Genomic DNA, 17,817 nt, shown 5'->3' on the forward strand with positions numbered 1-17,817 from the left:
TATTTTCTTTTATCATCTATCATCAAGTCTCCAATTTGCGCACGCGATGTAACTTTAATATTTTTACCCTGTGGGCCGAATAGCTAAGCCATCGCTCGTTCCCTCTCTGTTCTCCAGCATGGTGTAGTGGCTAGGATACCTGGCTCGCACCAGGGAGGCCCGGGTGCGATTTCTGGTGTCGGAGGTATTTTCTTTTATCAGCTATCATCAAGTCTCCAATTTGCGCATGCAATATATTTTCAATACTTTTACCCTGTTGGCCGAATGCCTAAGCGATCGCTCCGTTCTCTCCGTTCTCCGGCGTGGTCTGGTGGCTAGGATATCTGGCTCTCACCCAGGTGACCTGGGTTTGGTTCCCGGTGTCGGAAGTATTTTTTATCTGCTATCCCCAAGTCTCCAATTTGCGCACGCTATATAGGTTCAATACTTTTACCCTGTTGGCCGAATTGCTAAGCGATCGCTCCGTCCCTTTCCGTTCTCGGCGTTGTCTAGTGGCTAGGATACCTGGCTTTCACCCAGGAGGCCCGGGTTCGATTCCCGGTGTCGGAAGTATTTTCTTTTATGTGCTGTCATTAAGTCTCCAATTTGCGCACGCGATGTATCTTCAATACTTTTACCCTGTGGGCCGAATGGCTAAGCGATCGCTCGTTCCCTCTCTGTTCTCCGGCATGGTCTAGTGACTAGGATACCTGGCTCGCACCCAGGAGGCCCGGGTGCGATTTCCGGTGTTGGAAGTATTTTCTTTTATCTGCAATCATCAAGTCTCCAATTTGCGCACGGTATGTAACTTCAATAGTTTTACCTTTTTGGCCGAATGGCTAAGCGATCTCTCTTTCCCTCTCCATTCTCCAGCATGGTCTAGTGGCTAGGATACCTGGCTTTCCCCCAGGAGGCCCGGGTACGATTCCCGTTGCGGAAGTGTTTTCTTTTATCTGCTATCATCAAGTCTCCAATTTGCGCACGCTATGTAACTTCAATACTTTTACCCTGTTGGCCGAATCGCTAAGCGATCACTCCGTCCCTCTCTGTTCTCCGGCATGGTCTAAAGACTAGGATACCTGGCTCTCAACCAGGAGGCCCGGGTGCGATTCCCAGCGTCGGAAGTATTTTCTTTTATCGGCTATCATCAAGTATCCAATGGGCGCATGCAATATAACTTCAATACTTTTACCCTGTTGGCCGAATCGCTAAGCGATCACTCCGTCCCTTTCTGTTCTCCGGCATGGTCTAAAGGCTAGGATACCTGACTCTCAACCAGGAGGCCCGGGTGCGATTCCCGGCGTCGGAAGTATTTTCTTTTATTGGCTATCATCAAGTCTCCAATGGGCGCATGCAATATAACTTCAATACTTTTACCTTGTTGGCCGAATGACTAAGCGATCGCTCTGTCTCTCTCCGGAATGGTCTAGTGGCTTGGATACCTGGCTCTCACCCAGGAGGCCCGGGTCGGATTCCCGGTGTTGGAAGTATTTTCTTTTATCTGCTATCATCAACTCTCCATTTTGCGCCTGGTATGTAACTTCAATAGTTTTACCATGTGGCCAAATCGCTAAGCGATCGCTCCTTCCCTTTCTGTTCTCCGGCATGGTCTAGTGGCTAGGATAACTGGCTCTCACTCAGGAGGCCCGGGTGCGATTTCTGGTGTCGGAAGTATTTTCTTTTATTGCTAATATCAAGTCTCCAATCTGCGCACGCGATGTAAATTCAATACTTTTACCCTATTGGCCGAATGCCTAAGCGATCGCTCCATCCCTCTCCGTTCTCCGGTGTGGTCTGGTGGCTAGGATATCTGGCTCTCACCCAGGTGACCTGGGTTTGGTTCTCGGTGTCGAAAGTATTTTTTATCTGCTATCCTGAAGTCTCCAAATTGCGCACGCTATACAGGTTCAATACTGTTACCCTGTTGGCCGAATTGCTAAGCGATTGCTCTGTCCCTCTCCGTTCTCTGGCATGGTCTAGTGACTAGGATACCTGGCTCTCGCCCAGGAGGCCCGGGTTCAATTCTCGGTGTCGGAAGTATTTTCTTTTATCATCTATCATCAAGTCTCCAATTTGTGCACGCAATGTAACTTTAATATTTTTACCCTGTGGGCCGAATAGCTAAGCCATCGCTCGTTCCCTCTCTGTTCTCCAGCATGGTGTAGTGGCTAGGATACCTGGCTCGCACCAGGGAGGCCCGGGTGCGATTTCTGGTGTCGGAGGTATTTTCTTTTATCAGCTATCATCAAGTCTCCAATTTGCGCATGCAATATATTTTCAATACTTTTACCCTGTTGGCCGAATGCCTAAGCGATCGCTCCGTTCTCTCCGTTCTCCGGCGTGGTCTGGTGGCTAGGATATCTGGCTCTCACCCAGGTGACCTGGGTTTGGTTCCCGGTGTCGGAAGTATGTTTTATCTGCTATCCCCAAGTCTCCAATTTGCGCACGCTATATAGGTTCAATACTTTGACCCTGTTGGCCGAATTGCTAATCGATCGCTCCGTCCTTTTCCGTTCTCGGCGTTGTCTAGTGGCTAGGATACCTGGCTTTCACCCAGGAGGCCCGGGTTCGATTCCCGGTGTCGGAAGTATTTTCTTTTATGTGCTGTCATCAAGTCTCCAATTTGCGCACGCGATGTATCTTCAATACTTTTACCCTGTGGGCCGAATGGCTAAGCGATCGCTCGTTCCCTCTCTGTTCTCCGGCATGGTCTAGTGACTAGGATACCTGGCTCGCACCCAGGAGGCCCGGGTGCGATTTCCGGTGTTGGAAGTATTTTCTTTTATCTGCAATCATCAAGTCTCCAATTTGCGCACGGTATGTAACTTCAATAGTTTTACCTTTTTGGCCGAATGGCTAAGCGATCTCTCTTTCCCTCTCCATTCTCCAGCATGGTCTAGTGGCTAGGATACCTGGCTTTCCCCCAGGAGGCCCGGGTACGATTCCCGTTGCGGAAGTGTTTTCTTTTATCTGCTATCATCAAGTCTCCAATTTGCGCACGCTATGTAACTTCAATACTTTTACCCTGTTGGCCGAATCGCTAAGCGATCACTCCGTCCCTCTCTGTTCTCCGGCATGGTCTAAAGGCTAGGATACCTGGCTCTCAACCAGGAGGCCCGGGTGCGATTCCCAGCGTCGGAAGTATTTTCTTTTATCGGCTATCATCAAGTCTCCAATGGGCGCATGCAATATAACTTCAATACTTTTACCTTGTTGGCCGAATGACTAAGCGATCGCTCCGTCTCTCTCCGGCATGGTCCTGTGGCTTGGATACCTGGCTCTCACCCAGGAGGCCCGGGTAGGATTCCCGGTGTTGGAAGTATTTTTTTTTATCTGCTATCATCAACTCTCCATTTTGCGCATGGTATGTAACTTCAATAGTTTTACCATGTGGCCAAATCGCTAAGCGATCGCTCGTTCCCTCTCTGTTCTCGAGCATAGTCTAGTGGCTAGAACACCTGGCTCTCACCCAGGAGGCCCGGGTTCGATTCCCGGTGTCGGAAGTATTTTCTTTTATCTGCTGTCATCAAGTCTCCAATTCGCGCACGGTATGGCTCTTATACTTTTACCTTGTTGGCCGAATCGCTAAGCGATCGCCCGACCTTCTCCGTTCTGCGGCATGGTCTAGTAGCTAGGATACCTGGCTTTCACCCAAGAGGCCCGGGTTCGATTCCCGGTGTCGGAAGTATTTTCTTTTATCTGCTGTCTTCAAATCTCCAATTTGCGCACGCTATGTAACTTGAATAGTTTTACCCTGTTGGCTGAATGGCTAAGCGATCGCTCCGTCCCTTTCCGTTCTCGGCGTTGTCTAGTGGCTAGGATACCTGGCTTTCACCCAGGAGGCCCAGGTTCGATTCCCGGTGTCGGAAGTATTTTCTTTTATGTGTTGTCATCAAGTTTCCAATTTGCGCACGGCATGTAACTTCAATAGTTTTACCCTGTTGGCCGAATGGCTAAGCGATCGCTCCGTCCCTCTCCATTCTCCGGCATGGTCTAGCGGCTAGGATACCTGGCTCTCACCCAGGATGCCCGGGTTCAATTCCCGGGGTCGAAGGTATTTTCTTTTATCTGCTGTCATCAAGTCTCCAATTTGCGCACAGTATGTCTCTTCGATAGTTTTACCCTGTTGGCCGAATGGCTAAGCGATCTCTCCGTCCCTCTCCGTTCTCCGGCATGGTCTAGTGGCTAGGATACCTGGCTCTCACCCAGGAGGCCTGGGTTCTATTCTCGGTGTCGGAAGTATTTTCTTTTATCATCTATCATCAATTCTCAAATTTGCGCACGCTATTTAACTTCAATACTTTTACCTTGTTGGCCGAATCGCTAAGCGATCGCTCCGTCCTTCTCCGTTCTGCGGCATGGTCTAGTGGCTAGGATACCTGGCTTTCCCCCAGGAGGCCCGGGTACGATTCCCGTTGCGGAAGTGTTTTCTTTTATCTGCTATCATCAAGTCTCCAATTTGCGCACGCTATGTAACTTCAATACTTTTATCCTGTTGGCCGAATCGCTAAGCGATCACTCCGTCCCTCTCTGTTCTCCGCCATGGTCTAAAGGCTAGGATACCTGGCTCTCAACCAGGAGGCCCGGGTGCGATTCCCGGCGTCGGAAGTATTTTCTTTTATCGGCTATCACCAAGTCTCCAATGGGCGCATGCAATATAACTTCAATACTTTTAACTTGTTGGCCGAATGACTAAGCGATCGCTCCGTCTCTCTCCAGCATGGTCTAGTGGCTTGTACACCTGGCTCTCACCCAGGAGGCCCGGGTAGGATTCCCGGTGTTGGAAGTATTTTCTTTTATCTGCTATCATCAACTCTCCATTTTGCGCACGGTATGTAACTTCAATAGTTTTACCATGTGGCCAAATCGCTAAGCAATCGCTCCTTCCCTTTCTGTTCTCCGGCATGGTCTAGTGGCTAGGATACCTGGCTCTCACTCAGGAGGCCCGGGTGCGATTTCTGGTGTCGGAAGTATTTTCTTTTATTGCTATCATCAAGTCTCCAATCTGCGCACGCGATGTAAATTCAATACTTTTACCCTGTTGGCCGAATGCCAAAGCTATCGCTCCATCCCTCTCCGTTCTCCGGCGTGGTCTGGTGGCTAGGATATCTGGCTCTCACCCAGGTGACCTGGGTTTGGTTCTCGGTGTCGGAAGTATTTTTTATCTGCTATCCTGAAGTCTCGAAATTGCGCACGCTATACAGGTTATATACTGTTACCCTGTGCCGAATTGCTAAGCGATTGCTCTGTCCCTCTCCGTTCTCCGGCATGGTCTAGTGACTAGGATAACTGGCTCTCGCCCAGGAGGCCCGGGTTCAATTCTCGGTGTCGGAAGTATTTTCTTTTATCATCTATCATCAAGTCTCCAATTTGCGCACGCGATGTAACTTTAATACTTTTACCCTGTGGGCCGAATAGCTAAGCGATCGCTCGTTCCCTCTCTGTTATCCAGCATGGTGTAGTGGCTAGGATACCTGGCTCGCACCCAGGAGGCCCGGGTGCGATTTCTGGTGTCGGAAGTATTTTCTTTTATCAGCTATCATCAAGTCTCCAATTTGCGCATGCAATATATTTTCAATACTTTTACCCTGTTGGCCGAATGCCTAAGCGATCGCTCCGTTCTCTCCGTTCTCCGGCGTGGTCTGGTGGCTAGGATATCTGGCTCTCACCCAGGTGACCTGGGTTTGGTTCCCGGTGTCGGAAGTATTTTTTATCTGCTATCCCCAAGTCTCCAATTTGCGCATGCTTTATAGGTTCAATACTTTTACCCTGTTGGCCGAATTGCTAAGCGATCGCTCCGTCCCTTTCCGTTCTCGGCGTTGTCTAGTGGCTAGGATACCTGGCTTTCACCCAGGAGGCCCGGGTTCGATCCTGGTGTCGGAAGTATTTTCTTTTATGTGTTGTCATCAAGTTTCCATTTTGCGCACGGTATGTAACTTCAATAGTTTTACCCTGTTGGCCGAATGGCTAAGCGATCGCTCCGTCCCTCTCCATTCTCCGGCATGGTCTAGTGGCTAGGATACCTGGCTCTCACCCAGGATGCCCGGGTTCAATTCCCGGGGTCGAAGGTATTTTCTTTTATCTGCTGTCATCAAGTCTCCAATTTGCGCACAGTATGTCTCTTCAATAGTTTTACCCTGTTGGCCGAATGGCTAAGCGATCTCTCCATCCCTCTCCGTTCTCCGGCATGGTCTAGTGGCTAGGATACCTGGCTCTCACCCAGGAGGCCCGGGTTCTATTCTCAGTGTCGGAAGTATTTTCTTTTATCATCTATCATCAATTCTCCAATTTGCGCACGCTATGTAACTTCAATACTTTTACCTTGTTGGCCGAATCGCTAAGCGATCGCTCCGTCCTTCTCCGTTCTGCGGCATGGTCTAGTGGCTAGGATACCTGGCTTTCCCCCAGGAGGCCCGGGTACGATTCCCGTTGCGGAAGTGTTTTCTTTTATCTGCTATCATCAAGTCTCCAATTTGCGCACGCTATGTAACTTCAATACTTTTACCCTGTTGGCCGAATCGCTAAGCGATCACTCCGTCCCTCTCTGTTCTCCGGCATGGTCTAAAGGCTAGGATACCTGACTCTCAACCAGGAGGCCCGGGTGCGATTCCCGGCGTCGGAAGTATTTTCTTTTATCGGCTATCATCAAGTCTCCAATGGGCGCATGCAATATAACTTCAATACTTTTACCTTGTTGGCCGAATGACTAAGCGATCGCTCTGTCTCTCTCCGGAATGGTCTAGTGGCTTGGATACCTGGCTCTCACCCAGGAGGCCCGGGTAGGATTCCCGGTGTTGGAAGTATTTTCTTTTATCTGCTATCATCAACTCTCCATTTTGCGCCTGGTATGTAACTTCAATAGTTTTACCATGTGGCCAAATCGCTAAGCGATCGCTCCTTCCCTTTCTGTTCTCCGGCATGGTCTAGTGGCTAGGATAACTGGCTCTCACTCAGGAGGCCCGGGTGCGATTTCTGGTGTCGGAAGTATTTTCTTTTATTGCTATTATCAAGTCTCCAATCTGCGCACGCGATGTAAATTCAATACTTTTACCCTATTGGCCGAATGCCTAAGCGATCGCTCCATCCCTCTCCGTCCTCCGGTGTGGTCTGGTGGCTAGGATATCTGGCTCTCACCCAGGTGACCTGGGTTTGGTTCTCGGTGTCGGAAGTATTTTTTATCTGCTATCCTGAAGTCTCCAAATTGCGCACGCTATACAGGTTCAATACTGTTACCCTGTTGGCCGAATTGCTAAGCGATTGCTCTGTCCCTCTCCGTTCTCTGGCATGGTCTAGTGACTAGGATACCTGGCTCTCGCCAAGGAGGCCCGGGTTCAATTCTCGGTGTCGGAAGTATTTTCTTTTATCATCTATCATCAAGTCTCCAATTTGCGCACGCGATGTAACTTTAATATTTTTACCCTGTTGGCCGAATAGCTAAGCCATCGCTCGTTCCCTCTCTGTTCTCCAGCATGGTGTAGTGGCTAGGATACCTGGCTCGCACCAGGGAGGCCCGGGTGCGATTTCTGGTGTCGGAGGTATTTTCTTTTATCAGCTATCATCAAGTCTCCAATTTGCGCATGCAATATATTTTCAATACTTTTACCCTGTTGGCCGAATGCCTAAGCGATCGCTCCGTTCTCTCCGTTCTCCGGCGTGGTCTGGTGGCTAGGATATCTGGCTCTCACCCAGGTGACCTGGGTTTGGTTCCCGGTGTCGGAAGTATTTTTTATCTGCTATCCCCAAGTCTCCAATTTGCGCACGCTATATAGGTTCAATACTTTTACCCTGTTGGCCGAATTGCTAAGCGATCGCTCCGTCCCTTTCCGTTCTCGGCGTTGTCTAGTGGCTAGGATACCTGGCTTTCACCCAGGAGGCCCGGGTTCGATTCCCGGTGTCGGAAGTATTTTCTTTTATGTGCTGTCATCAAGTCTCCAATTTGCGCACGCGATGTATCTTCAATACTTTTACCCTGTGGGCCGAATGGCTAAGCGATCGCTCGTTCCCTCTCTGTTCTCCGGCATGGTCTAGTGACTAGGATACCTGGCTCGCACCCAGGAGGCCCGGGTGCGATTTCCGGTGTTGGAAGTATTTTCTTTTATCTGCAATCATCAAGTCTCCAATTTGCGCACGGTATGTAACTTCAATAGTTTTACCTTTTTGGCCGAATGGCTAAGCGATCTCTCTTTCCCTCTCCATTCTCCAGCATGGTCTAGTGGCTAGGATACCTGGCTTTCCCCCAGGAGGCCCGGGTACGATTCCCGTTGCGGAAGTGTTTTCTTTTATCTGCTATCATCAAGTCTCCAATTTGCGCACGCTATGTAACTTCAATACTTTTACCCTGTTGGCCGAATCGCTAAGCGATCACTCCGTCCCTCTCTGTTCTCCGGCATGGTCTAAAGGCTAGGATACCTGGCTCTCAACCAGGAGGCCCGGGTGCGATTCCCAGCGTCGGAAGTATTTTCTTTTATCGGCTATCATCAAGTCTCCAATGGGCGCATGCAATATAACTTCAATACTTTTACCTTGTTGGCCGAATGACTAAGCGATCGCTCCGTCTCTCTCCGGCATGGTCCTGTGGCTTGGATACCTGGCTCTCACCCAGGAGGCCCGGGTAGGATTCCCGGTGTTGGAAGTATTTTCTTTTATCTGCTATCATCAACTCTCCATTTTGCGCATGGTATGTAACTTCAATAGTTTTACCATGTGGCCAAATCGCTAAGCGATCGCTCCTTCCCTTTCTGTTCTCCGGCATGGTCTAGTGGCTAGGATACCTGGCTCTCACTCAGGAGGCCCAGGTGCGATTTCTGGTGTCGGAAGTATTTTCTTTTACTGCTATCATCAAGTCTCCAATCTGCGCACGCGATGTAAATTCAATACTTTCACCCTGTTGGCCGAATGCCTAAGCGATCGCTCCATCCCTCTCCGTTCTCCGGCGTGATCTGGTGGCTAGGATATCTGGCTCTCACCCAGGTGACCGGGGTTTGGTTCCCGGTGTCGGAAGTATTTTTTATCTGCTATCCCCAAGTCTCCAATTTGCGCATGCTATATAGGTTCAATACTTTTACCCTGTTGGCCGAATTGCTAAGCGATCGCTCCGTTCCTTTACGTTCTCGGCATTGCCTAGTGGCTAGGATACCTGGCTTTCAACCAGGAGGCCCGGGTTCGATTCTCGGTGTCGGAAGTATTTTTTTATGTGTTGTCATCAAGTTTCCAATTTGCGCACGGTATGTAACTTCAATAGTTTTACCCTGTTGGCCGAATGGCTAAGCGATCGTTCCGTCCCTCTCCATTCTCCGGCATGGTCTAGCGGCTAGGATACCTGGCTCTCACCCAGGATGCCCGGGTTCAATTCCCGGGGTCGAAGGTATTTTCTTTTATCTGCTGTCATCAAGTCTCCAATTTGCGCACAGTATGTCTCTTCAATAGTTTTACCCTGTTGGCCGAATGGCTAAGCGATCTCTCCGTCCCTCTCCGTTCTCCGGCATGGTCTAGTGGCTAGGATACCTGGCTCTCATCCAGGAGGCCCGGGTTCTATTCTCGGTGTCGGAAGTATATTCTTTTATCATCTATCATCAATTCTCCAATTTGCGCACGCTATGTAACTTCAATACTTTTACCTTGTTGGCCGAATCGCTAAGCGATCGCTCCGTCCTTCTCCGTTCTGCGGCATGGTCTCGTGGCTAGGATACCTGGCTTTCCCCCAGGAGGCCCGGGCACGATTCCCGTTGCGGAAGTGTTTTCTTTTATCTGCTATCATCAAGTCTCCAACTTGCGCACGCTATGTAACTTCAATACTTTTACCCTGTTGGCCGAATCGCTAAGCGATCACTCCGTCCCTTTCTGTTCTCCTGCATGGTCTAAAGGCTAGGATACCTGACTCTCAACCAGGAGGCCCGGGTGCGATTCCCGGCGTCGGAAGTATTTTCTTTTATCGGCTATCATCAAGTCTCCAATGGGCGCATGCATTATAACTTCAATACTTTTACCTTGTTGGCCGAATGACTAAGCGATCGCTCTGTCTCTCTCCGGAATGGTCTAGTGGCTTGGATACCTGGCTCTCACCCAGGAGGCCCGGGTAGGATTCCCGGTGTTGGAAGTATTTTCTTTTATCTGCTATCATCAACTCTCCATTTTGCGCCTGGTATGTAACTTCAATAGTTTTACCATGTGGCCAAATCTCTAAGCGATCACTCCTTCCCTTTCTGTTCTCCGGCATGGTCTAGTGGCTAGGATACCTGGCTCTCACTCAGGAGGCCCGGGTGCGATTTCTGGTGTCGGAAGTATTTTCTTTTATTTCTATTATCAAGTCTCCAATCTGCGCACGCGATGTAAATTCAATACTTTAACCCTGTTGGCCGAATGCCTAAGCGATCGCTCCATCCCTCTCCGTTCTCCGGTGTGGTCTGGTGGCTAGGATATCTGGCTCTCACCCAGGTGACCTGGGTTTGGTTCTCGGTGTCGGAAGTATTTTTTATCTGCTATCCTGAAGTCTCCAAATTGCGCACGCTATACAGGTTCAATACTGTTACCCTGTTGGCCGAATTGCTAAGCGATTGCTCTGTCCCTCTCCGTTCTCTGGCATGGTCTAGTGACTAGGATACCTGGCTCTCGCCCAGGAGGCCAGGGTTCAATTCTCGTTGTCGGAAGTATTTTCTTTTATCATCTATCATCAAGTCTCAAATTTGCGCACGCGATGTAACTTTAATATTTTTACCCTGTGGGCCGAATAGCTAAGCCATCGCTCGTTCCCTCTCTGTTCTCCAGCATGGTGTAGTGGCTAGGATACCTGGCTCGCACCAGGGAGGCCCGGGTGCGATTTCTGGTGTCGGAGGTATTTTCTTTTATCAGCTATCATCAAGTCTCCAATTTGCGCATGCAATATATTTTCAATACTTTTACCCTGTTGGCCGAATGCCTAAGCGATCGCTACGTTCTCTCCGTTCTCTGGCGTGGTCTGGTGGCTAGGATATCTGGCTCTCACCCAGGTGACCTGGGTTTGGTTCCCGGTGTCGGAAGTATTTTTTATCTGCTATCCCCAAGTCTCCAATTTGCGCACGCTATATAGGTTCAATACTTTTACCCTGTTGGCTGGCCGAATTGCTAAGCGATCGCTCCGTCCCTTTCCGTTCTCGGCGTTGTCTAGTGGCTAGGATACCTGGCTTTCACCCAGGAGGCCCGGGTTCGATTCCCGATGTCGGAAGTATTTTCTTTTATGTGCTGTCATCAAGTCTCAAATTTGCGCACGCGATGTAACTTCAATACTTTTACCCTGTGGGCCGAATGGCTAAGCGATCGCTCGTTCCCTCTCTGTTCTCCGGCATGGTCTAGTGACTAGGATACCTGGCTCGCACCCCGGAGGCCTGCGTGCGATTTCCGGTGTTGGAAGTATTTTCTTTTATCTGCAATCATCAAGTCTCCAATTTGCGCACGGTATGTAACTTCAATAGTTTTACCTTTTTGGCCGAATGGCTAAGCGATCTCTCTTTCCCTCTCCATTCTCCGACATGGTCTAGTGGCTAAGATACCTGGCTCTCACCCAGGAGGCCCGGGTGCGATTCCCGCTGTCGGACTTATTTTCTTTTATCTGCTATCATCAAGTCTTCATTTCGCGCAGGCTATGTAACTTCAATAGTTTTACCCTGTTGCCCGAATGGCTAAGCGATCGCTCCATCCCTCTCCGTTCTCGGCGTGGTCCTGTGGCTTGAATATCTGGCTCTCACACAGGAAGCCCATGTTCGATTCCCGGTGTCGGAAATATTTTTATCTGCTATCTTCAAGTCTCCAATTGGCGCACGCTATATAACTTCGTTACTTTTACCTTGTTGGCCGAATGACTAAGCGATCGCTCCGCCCCTCTTCGGTATGGTCTAGTGGCTTGGATATCTGGCTCTCACCCAGGAGGCCCGGGTACGATTCCCGTTGTGGAAGTGTTTTCTTTTATCTGCTATCATCAAGTCTCCAATTTGCGCACGCTATGTAACTTCAATACTTTTACCCTGTTGGCCGAATCGCTAAGCGATCACTCCGTCCCTCTCTGTTCTCCAGCATGTTCTAAAGGCTAGGATACCTGGCTCTCACCCAGGAGGCCCGGGTGCGATTCCCGGCATCGGAAGTATTTTCTTTTATCGGCTATCATCAAGTCTCCAATGGGCGCATGCAATATAACTTCAATACTTTTACCTTGTTGGACGAATGACTAAGCGATCGCTCCGTCACTCTCTGGCATGGTTTAGTGGCTTGGATACCTGGCTCTCACCCAGGATAAGGTAGGATTCCCGGTGTCGGAAGTAGTTTCTTTTATCTGCTATCATCAAGTCTCCAATTTGCGCACGGTATGTGACTTCAATAGTTTTACCCTGTTGGCCGAATGGCTAAGCGATCGCACCGTCCCGCTCCGTTCTCCAGCATCGTCTAGCGGCTAGGATACCTGGCTCTCACCCAGGAGACCCGGGTTCGATTCCCTGTGTCGGAAGTATTTTCTTTTGTCTGATATCATAAAGTCTTCAATTTGCACACGCAATATAACTTCAATAGTTTTACCCTGTTGGCCGAATGGCTAAGAGATCGCTCTTTTCCTGTCCGATCTCCGGTATGGTCTTGTGGCTAGGATACCTGGCTCTCACCCAGGAGGCCCGGGTGCGATTTCCGGTGTCGGAAGCATTTTCTTTTATCTGCTGTCATCAAATCTCCAATTTGCGGAGGGTATGTAACTTCAATAGTTTTACCCTATTGGCCGAAAGGCTAAGCGATCACTCCGGCCCTCTCTGTTCTCCAGCATGATCTAAAGGCTAGGATACCTGGCTCTCACCCAGGAGGCCCGGGTGCAATTGCCGGCGTCGGAAGTATTTTCTTTTATCGGCCATCATCAAGTCTCCAATGGGCGCATGCAATATAACTTCAATACTTTTACCTTGTTGGCCGAATGACTAAGCGATCGCTCCGTCTCTCTCCGGCATGGTCTATTGGCTTGGATATCTGGCTCACCCAAGAGGCCCGGGTACGGTTCCCGGTGTCGGAAGTGTTTTCTTTTATCTGCTGTCATCAAGTCTCCAATTGGCGCACGCTATGTAACTTCAATACTTTTACCCTGTTGGCCGAATCGCTAAGCGATCACTCCGGCCCTCTCTGTCCTCCGGCATGATCTAAAGGCTAGGATACCTGGCTCTCACCCAGGAGGCCCGGGTGCGATTCCCGGCGTCGGAAGTATTTTCTTTTATCGGCTATCATCAAGTCTCCAATTGGCGCATGCAATATAACTTCAATACTTTTACCTTGTTGGTCGAATGACTAAGCGATCGCTCCGTCTCTCTCCGGCATGGTTTAGTGGCTTGGATACCTGGCTCTCACACAGGATCATGTAGGATTCCCGGTGTCGGAAGTAGTTTCTTTTATCTGCTATCATCAAGTCTCCAATTTTCACATGGTATGTGACTTCAATAGTTTTATCCTGTTAGCCGAATGGCTAAGCGATCGCACCGTCCCGCTCCGTTCTCCAGCATTGTCTAGCGGCTAGGATACCTGGCTCTCACCCAGGAGACCCGGGTTTGATTCCCAGTGTCGGAAGTATTTTCTTTTATCTGATATCATAAAGTCTTCACTTTGCGCACGCAATATAACTTCAATAGTTTTACCCTGTTAGCCGAATGGCTAAGTGATCGCTCTTTTCCTCTCCGTTCTCCGGCATGGTCTAGTGGCTACGATACTTGCTCTCACCCAGGAGGCCCGGGTGCGATTCCCGGTGTCGGAAGTATTTTCTTTTATGTGCTGTCATCAAGTCTCCAATTTGCGCACGGCATGTAACTTCAATAGTTTTACCCTGTTGGCCGAATGGCTAAGCGATCACTCCGGCCCTCTCTGTTCTCCGGCATGATCTAAAGGCTAGAATACCTGGCTCTCACCCAAGAGGCCCGGGTGCAATCCAGGCGTCGGAAATATTTTTTTATCTGCTATCATCAAGTCTCCAATTTGCGAACGCGATGTAACTTCAATACTTTTACCCTGTTTGCCGAATGCCTAAGCGATCGCTCCGTCCCTCTCCGTTCTCCGGCGTGGTCTGGTGGCTAGGACACCTGGCTCTCACCAAGGAGGCCCGATTGCGATCTCGCTGTCGGAAGTATTTTCTTTTCTCTGCTATCATCAAGTCTCCAATTTGCGCACGCTATGTAAATTCAATAGTTTTACCCTGTTGGCCGAATGGCTAAGCGATCGCTCTTTCCCTCTTCGTTCTCCGACATGGTCTAGTGGCTAAGATACCTGGCTTTCCCCCAGGAGGCCCGGGTACGATTCCCGTTGCGGAAGTGTTTTCTTTTATCTGCTATCATCAAGTCTCCAATTTGCGCACGCTATGTAACTTCAATACTTTTACCCTGTTGGCCGAATCGCTAAGCGATCACTCCGTCCCTCTCTGTTCTCCGGCATGGTCTAAAGGCTAGGATACCTGGCTCTCAACCAGGAGGCCCGGGTGCGATTCCCGGCGTCGGAAGTATTTTCTTTTATCGGCTATCATCAAGTCTCCAATGGGCGCATGCAATATAACTTCAATACTTTTACCTTGTTGGCCGAATGACTAAGCGATCGCTCCGTCTCCCTCCGGCATGGTCTAGTGGCTTGGATACCTGGCTCTCACCCAGGAGGCCCGGGTAGGATTCCCGGTGTTGGAAGTATTTTCTTTTATCTGCTATCATCAACTCTCCATTGTGCGCACGGTATGTAACTTCAATAGTTTTACCATGTGGCCAAATCGCTAAGCGATCGCTCCTTCCCTTTCTGTTCTCCGGCATGGTCTAGTGGCTAGGATACCTGGCTCTCACTCAGGAGGCCCGGGTGCGATTTCTGGTGTCGGAAGTATTTTCTTTTATTGCTATCATCAAGTCTCCAATCTGCGCACGCGATGTAAATTCAATACTTTTACCCTGTTGGCCGAATGCCTAAGCGATCGCTCCATCCCTCTCCGTTCTCCGGCGTGGTCTGGTGGCTGGGATATCTGGCTCTCACCCTGGTGACCTGGGTTTGGTTCTCGGTGTCGGAAGTATTTTTTATCTGCTATCCTGAAGTCTCCAAATTGCGCACGCTATACAGATTCAATACTGCTACCCTGTTGGCCGAATTGCTAAGCGATTGCTCTGCCCTCTCCGTTCTCCGGCATGGTCTAGTGACTAGGATACCTGGCTCTCGCCCAGCAGGCCCGGGTTCAATTCTCGGTGTGGGAAGTATTTTCTTTTATCATCTATCATCAAGTCTCCAATTTGCGCACGCGATGTAACTTTAATACTTTTACCCTGTGGGCCGAATAGCTAAGCGATCGCTCGTTAACTCTCTGTTCTCCAGCATGGTGTAGTGGCTAGGATACCTGGCTCGCACCCAGGAGGCCCGGGTGCGATTTCTGGTGTCGGAAGTATTTTCTTTTATCAGCTATCATCAAGTCTCCAATTTGCGCATGCAATATATTTTCAATACTTTTACCCTGTTGGCCGAATGCCTAAGCGATCGCTCCGTTCTTTCCGTTCTCCGGCGTGGTCTGGTGGCTAGGATATCTGGCTCTCACCCAGGTGACCTGGGTTTGGTTCCCGGTGTCGGAAGTATTTTTTATCTGCTATCCCCAAGTCTCCAATTTGCGCATGCTATATAGGTTCAATACTTTTACCCCGTTGGGCGAATTGCTAAGCGATCGCTCCGTTCCTTTCCGTTCTCGGCGTTGTCTAGTGGCTAGGATACCTGGCTTTCTCCCAGGAGCCCTGGTTCGATTCCCGGTGTCGGAAGTATTTTCTTTTATATGTCGTCATCAAGTTTCCAATTTGCGCACGGTATGTAACTTCAATAGTTTTACCCTGTTGGCCGAATGGCTAAGCCATCGCTCCGTCCCTCTCCATTCTCCGGCATGGTCTAGCGGCTAGGATACCTGGCTCTCACCCAGGATGCCCGGGTTCAATTCCCGGGGTCAAAGGTATTTTCTTTTATCTGCTGTCATCAAGTCTCCAATTTGCGCACAGTATGTTTCTTCAATAGTTTTACCCTGTTGGCCGAATGGCTAAGCGATCTCTCCGTCCCTCTCCGTTCTCCGGCATGGTCTAGTGGCTAGGATACCTGGCTCTCACCCAGGAGGCCCGGGTTCTATTCTCGGTGTCGGAAGTATTTTCTTTTATCATCTATCATCAATTCTCCAATTTGCGCACGCTATGTAACTTCAATACTTTTACCTTGTTGGCCGAATCGCTAAGCGATAGCTCCGTCCTTCTCCGTTCTGCGGCATGGTCTAGTGGCTAGGATACCTGGCTTTCCCCCAGGAGGCCCGGGCACGATTCCCGTTGCGGAAGTGCTTGCTTTTATCTGCTATCATCAAGTCTCCAATTTGCGCACGCTATGTAACTTCAATACTTTTACCCTGTTGGCCGAATCGCTAAGCGATCACTCCGTCCCTTTCTGTTCTCCGGCATGGTCTAAAGGCTAGGATACCTGACTCTCAACCAGGAGGCCCGGGTGCGATTCCCGGCGTCGGAAGTATTTTCTTTTATCGGCTATCATCAAGTCTCCAATGGGCGCATGCAATATAACTTCAATACTTTTACCTTGTTGGCCGAATGACTAAGCGATCGCTCTGTCTCTCTCCGGAATGGTCTAGTGGCTTGGATACCTGGCTCTCACCCAGGAGGCCCGGGTAGGATTCCCGGTGTTGGAAGTATTTTCTTTTATCTGCTATCATCAACTCTCCATTTTGCGCCTGGTATGTAACTTCAATAGTTTTACCATGTGGCCAAATCGCTAAGCGATCGCTCCTTCCCTTTCTGTTCTCCGGCATGGTCTAGTGGCTAGGATAACTGGCTCTCACTCAGGAGGCCCGGGTGCGATTTCTGGTGTCGGAAGTATTTTCTTTTATTGCTATTATCAAGTCTCCAATCTGCGCACGCGATGTAAATTCAATACTTTTACCCTATTGGCCGAATGCCTAAGCGATCGCTCCATCCCTCTCCGTTCTCCGGTGTGGTCTGGTGGCTAGGATATCTGGCTCTCACCCAGGTGACCTGGGTTTGGTTCTCGGTGTCGGAAGTATTTTTTATCTGCTATCCTGAAGTCTCCAAATTGCGCACGCTATACAGGTTCAATACTGTTACCCTGTTGGCCGAATTGCTAAGCGATTGCTCTGTCCCTCTCCGTTCTCTGGCATGGTCTAGTGACTAGGATACCTGGCTCTCGCCCAGGAGGCCCGGGTCCAATTCTCGGTGTCGGAAGTATTTTCTTTTATCATCTATCATCAAGTCTCCAATTTGCGCACGCGATGTAACTTTAATATTTTTACCCTGTGGGCCGAATAGCTAAGCCATCGCTCGTTCCCTCTCTGTTCTCCAGCATGGTGTAGTGGCTAGGATACCTGGCTCGCACCAGGGAGGCCCGGGTGCGATTTCTGGTGTCGGAGGTATTTTCTTTTATCAGCTATCATCAAGTCTCCAATTTGCGCATGCAATATATTTTCAATACTTTTACCCTGTTGGCCGAATGCCTAAGCGATCGCTCCGTTCTCTCCGTTCTCCGGCGTGGTCTGGTGGCTAGGATATCTGGCTCTCACCCAGGTGACCTGGGTTTGGTTCCCGGTGTCGGAAGTATTTTTTATCTGCTATCCCCAAGTCTCCAATTTGCGCACGCTATATAGGTTCAATACTTTTACCCTGTTGGCCGAATTGCTAAGCGATCGCTCCGTCCCTTTCCGTTCTTGGCGTTGTCTAGTGGCTAGGATACCTGGCTTTCACCCAGGAGGCCCGGGTTCGATTCCCGGTGTCGGAAGTATTTTCTTTTATGTGCTGTCATCAAGTCTCCAATTTGCGCACGCGATGTATCTTCAATACT

The 17,817-nt window shown here is 49.6% G+C and overlaps 16 non-coding genes across 16 annotated transcripts; all 16 read left to right on the top strand.

Annotated features, from left to right (window-relative positions):
• The first annotated feature begins 476 nt into the window (after positions 1 to 476).
• On the top strand, positions 477 to 549 carry TRNAE-UUC (transfer RNA glutamic acid (anticodon UUC)). Its single transcript has one exon. It is a non-coding gene; the product is annotated as a tRNA-Glu (tRNA).
• A 1,395-nt stretch (positions 550 to 1,944) lies between these two features.
• TRNAE-CUC (transfer RNA glutamic acid (anticodon CUC)) lies at positions 1,945 to 2,016 on the top strand. The gene has a single exon. It is a non-coding gene; the product is annotated as a tRNA-Glu (tRNA).
• A 477-nt stretch (positions 2,017 to 2,493) lies between these two features.
• Positions 2,494 to 2,566, top strand: TRNAE-UUC (transfer RNA glutamic acid (anticodon UUC)). Its single transcript has one exon. It is a non-coding gene; the product is annotated as a tRNA-Glu (tRNA).
• Positions 2,567 to 3,410: 844 nt separating this feature from the next.
• Positions 3,411 to 3,482, top strand: TRNAE-CUC (transfer RNA glutamic acid (anticodon CUC)). Its single transcript has one exon. It is a non-coding gene; the product is annotated as a tRNA-Glu (tRNA).
• A 110-nt stretch (positions 3,483 to 3,592) lies between these two features.
• Positions 3,593 to 3,664, top strand: TRNAE-UUC (transfer RNA glutamic acid (anticodon UUC)). Its single transcript has one exon. It is a non-coding gene; the product is annotated as a tRNA-Glu (tRNA).
• A 297-nt stretch (positions 3,665 to 3,961) lies between these two features.
• TRNAE-CUC (transfer RNA glutamic acid (anticodon CUC)) lies at positions 3,962 to 4,033 on the top strand. The gene has a single exon. It is a non-coding gene; the product is annotated as a tRNA-Glu (tRNA).
• A 113-nt stretch (positions 4,034 to 4,146) lies between these two features.
• Positions 4,147 to 4,218, top strand: TRNAE-CUC (transfer RNA glutamic acid (anticodon CUC)). The gene has a single exon. It is a non-coding gene; the product is annotated as a tRNA-Glu (tRNA).
• Positions 4,219 to 5,241: 1,023 nt separating this feature from the next.
• On the top strand, positions 5,242 to 5,313 carry TRNAE-CUC (transfer RNA glutamic acid (anticodon CUC)). The gene has a single exon. It is a non-coding gene; the product is annotated as a tRNA-Glu (tRNA).
• A 662-nt stretch (positions 5,314 to 5,975) lies between these two features.
• TRNAE-CUC (transfer RNA glutamic acid (anticodon CUC)) lies at positions 5,976 to 6,047 on the top strand. Its single transcript has one exon. It is a non-coding gene; the product is annotated as a tRNA-Glu (tRNA).
• A 1,759-nt stretch (positions 6,048 to 7,806) lies between these two features.
• TRNAE-UUC (transfer RNA glutamic acid (anticodon UUC)) lies at positions 7,807 to 7,879 on the top strand. The gene has a single exon. It is a non-coding gene; the product is annotated as a tRNA-Glu (tRNA).
• A 1,392-nt stretch (positions 7,880 to 9,271) lies between these two features.
• TRNAE-CUC (transfer RNA glutamic acid (anticodon CUC)) lies at positions 9,272 to 9,343 on the top strand. Its single transcript has one exon. It is a non-coding gene; the product is annotated as a tRNA-Glu (tRNA).
• Positions 9,344 to 9,456: 113 nt separating this feature from the next.
• TRNAE-CUC (transfer RNA glutamic acid (anticodon CUC)) lies at positions 9,457 to 9,528 on the top strand. Its single transcript has one exon. It is a non-coding gene; the product is annotated as a tRNA-Glu (tRNA).
• Positions 9,529 to 11,477: 1,949 nt separating this feature from the next.
• Positions 11,478 to 11,549, top strand: TRNAE-CUC (transfer RNA glutamic acid (anticodon CUC)). The gene has a single exon. It is a non-coding gene; the product is annotated as a tRNA-Glu (tRNA).
• Positions 11,550 to 14,389: 2,840 nt separating this feature from the next.
• On the top strand, positions 14,390 to 14,461 carry TRNAE-CUC (transfer RNA glutamic acid (anticodon CUC)). Its single transcript has one exon. It is a non-coding gene; the product is annotated as a tRNA-Glu (tRNA).
• Positions 14,462 to 16,035: 1,574 nt separating this feature from the next.
• On the top strand, positions 16,036 to 16,107 carry TRNAE-CUC (transfer RNA glutamic acid (anticodon CUC)). The gene has a single exon. It is a non-coding gene; the product is annotated as a tRNA-Glu (tRNA).
• Positions 16,108 to 17,676: 1,569 nt separating this feature from the next.
• Positions 17,677 to 17,754, top strand: TRNAE-UUC (transfer RNA glutamic acid (anticodon UUC)). Its single transcript has one exon. It is a non-coding gene; the product is annotated as a tRNA-Glu (tRNA).
• The last annotated feature ends 63 nt before the right edge of the window (positions 17,755 to 17,817 follow it).

The sequence above is a fragment of the Rhipicephalus microplus genome, chromosome 3, assembly GCF_043290135.1.
Source record: "Rhipicephalus microplus isolate Deutch F79 chromosome 3, USDA_Rmic, whole genome shotgun sequence".
NCBI lineage: Eukaryota > Metazoa > Arthropoda > Arachnida > Ixodida > Ixodidae > Rhipicephalus > Rhipicephalus microplus.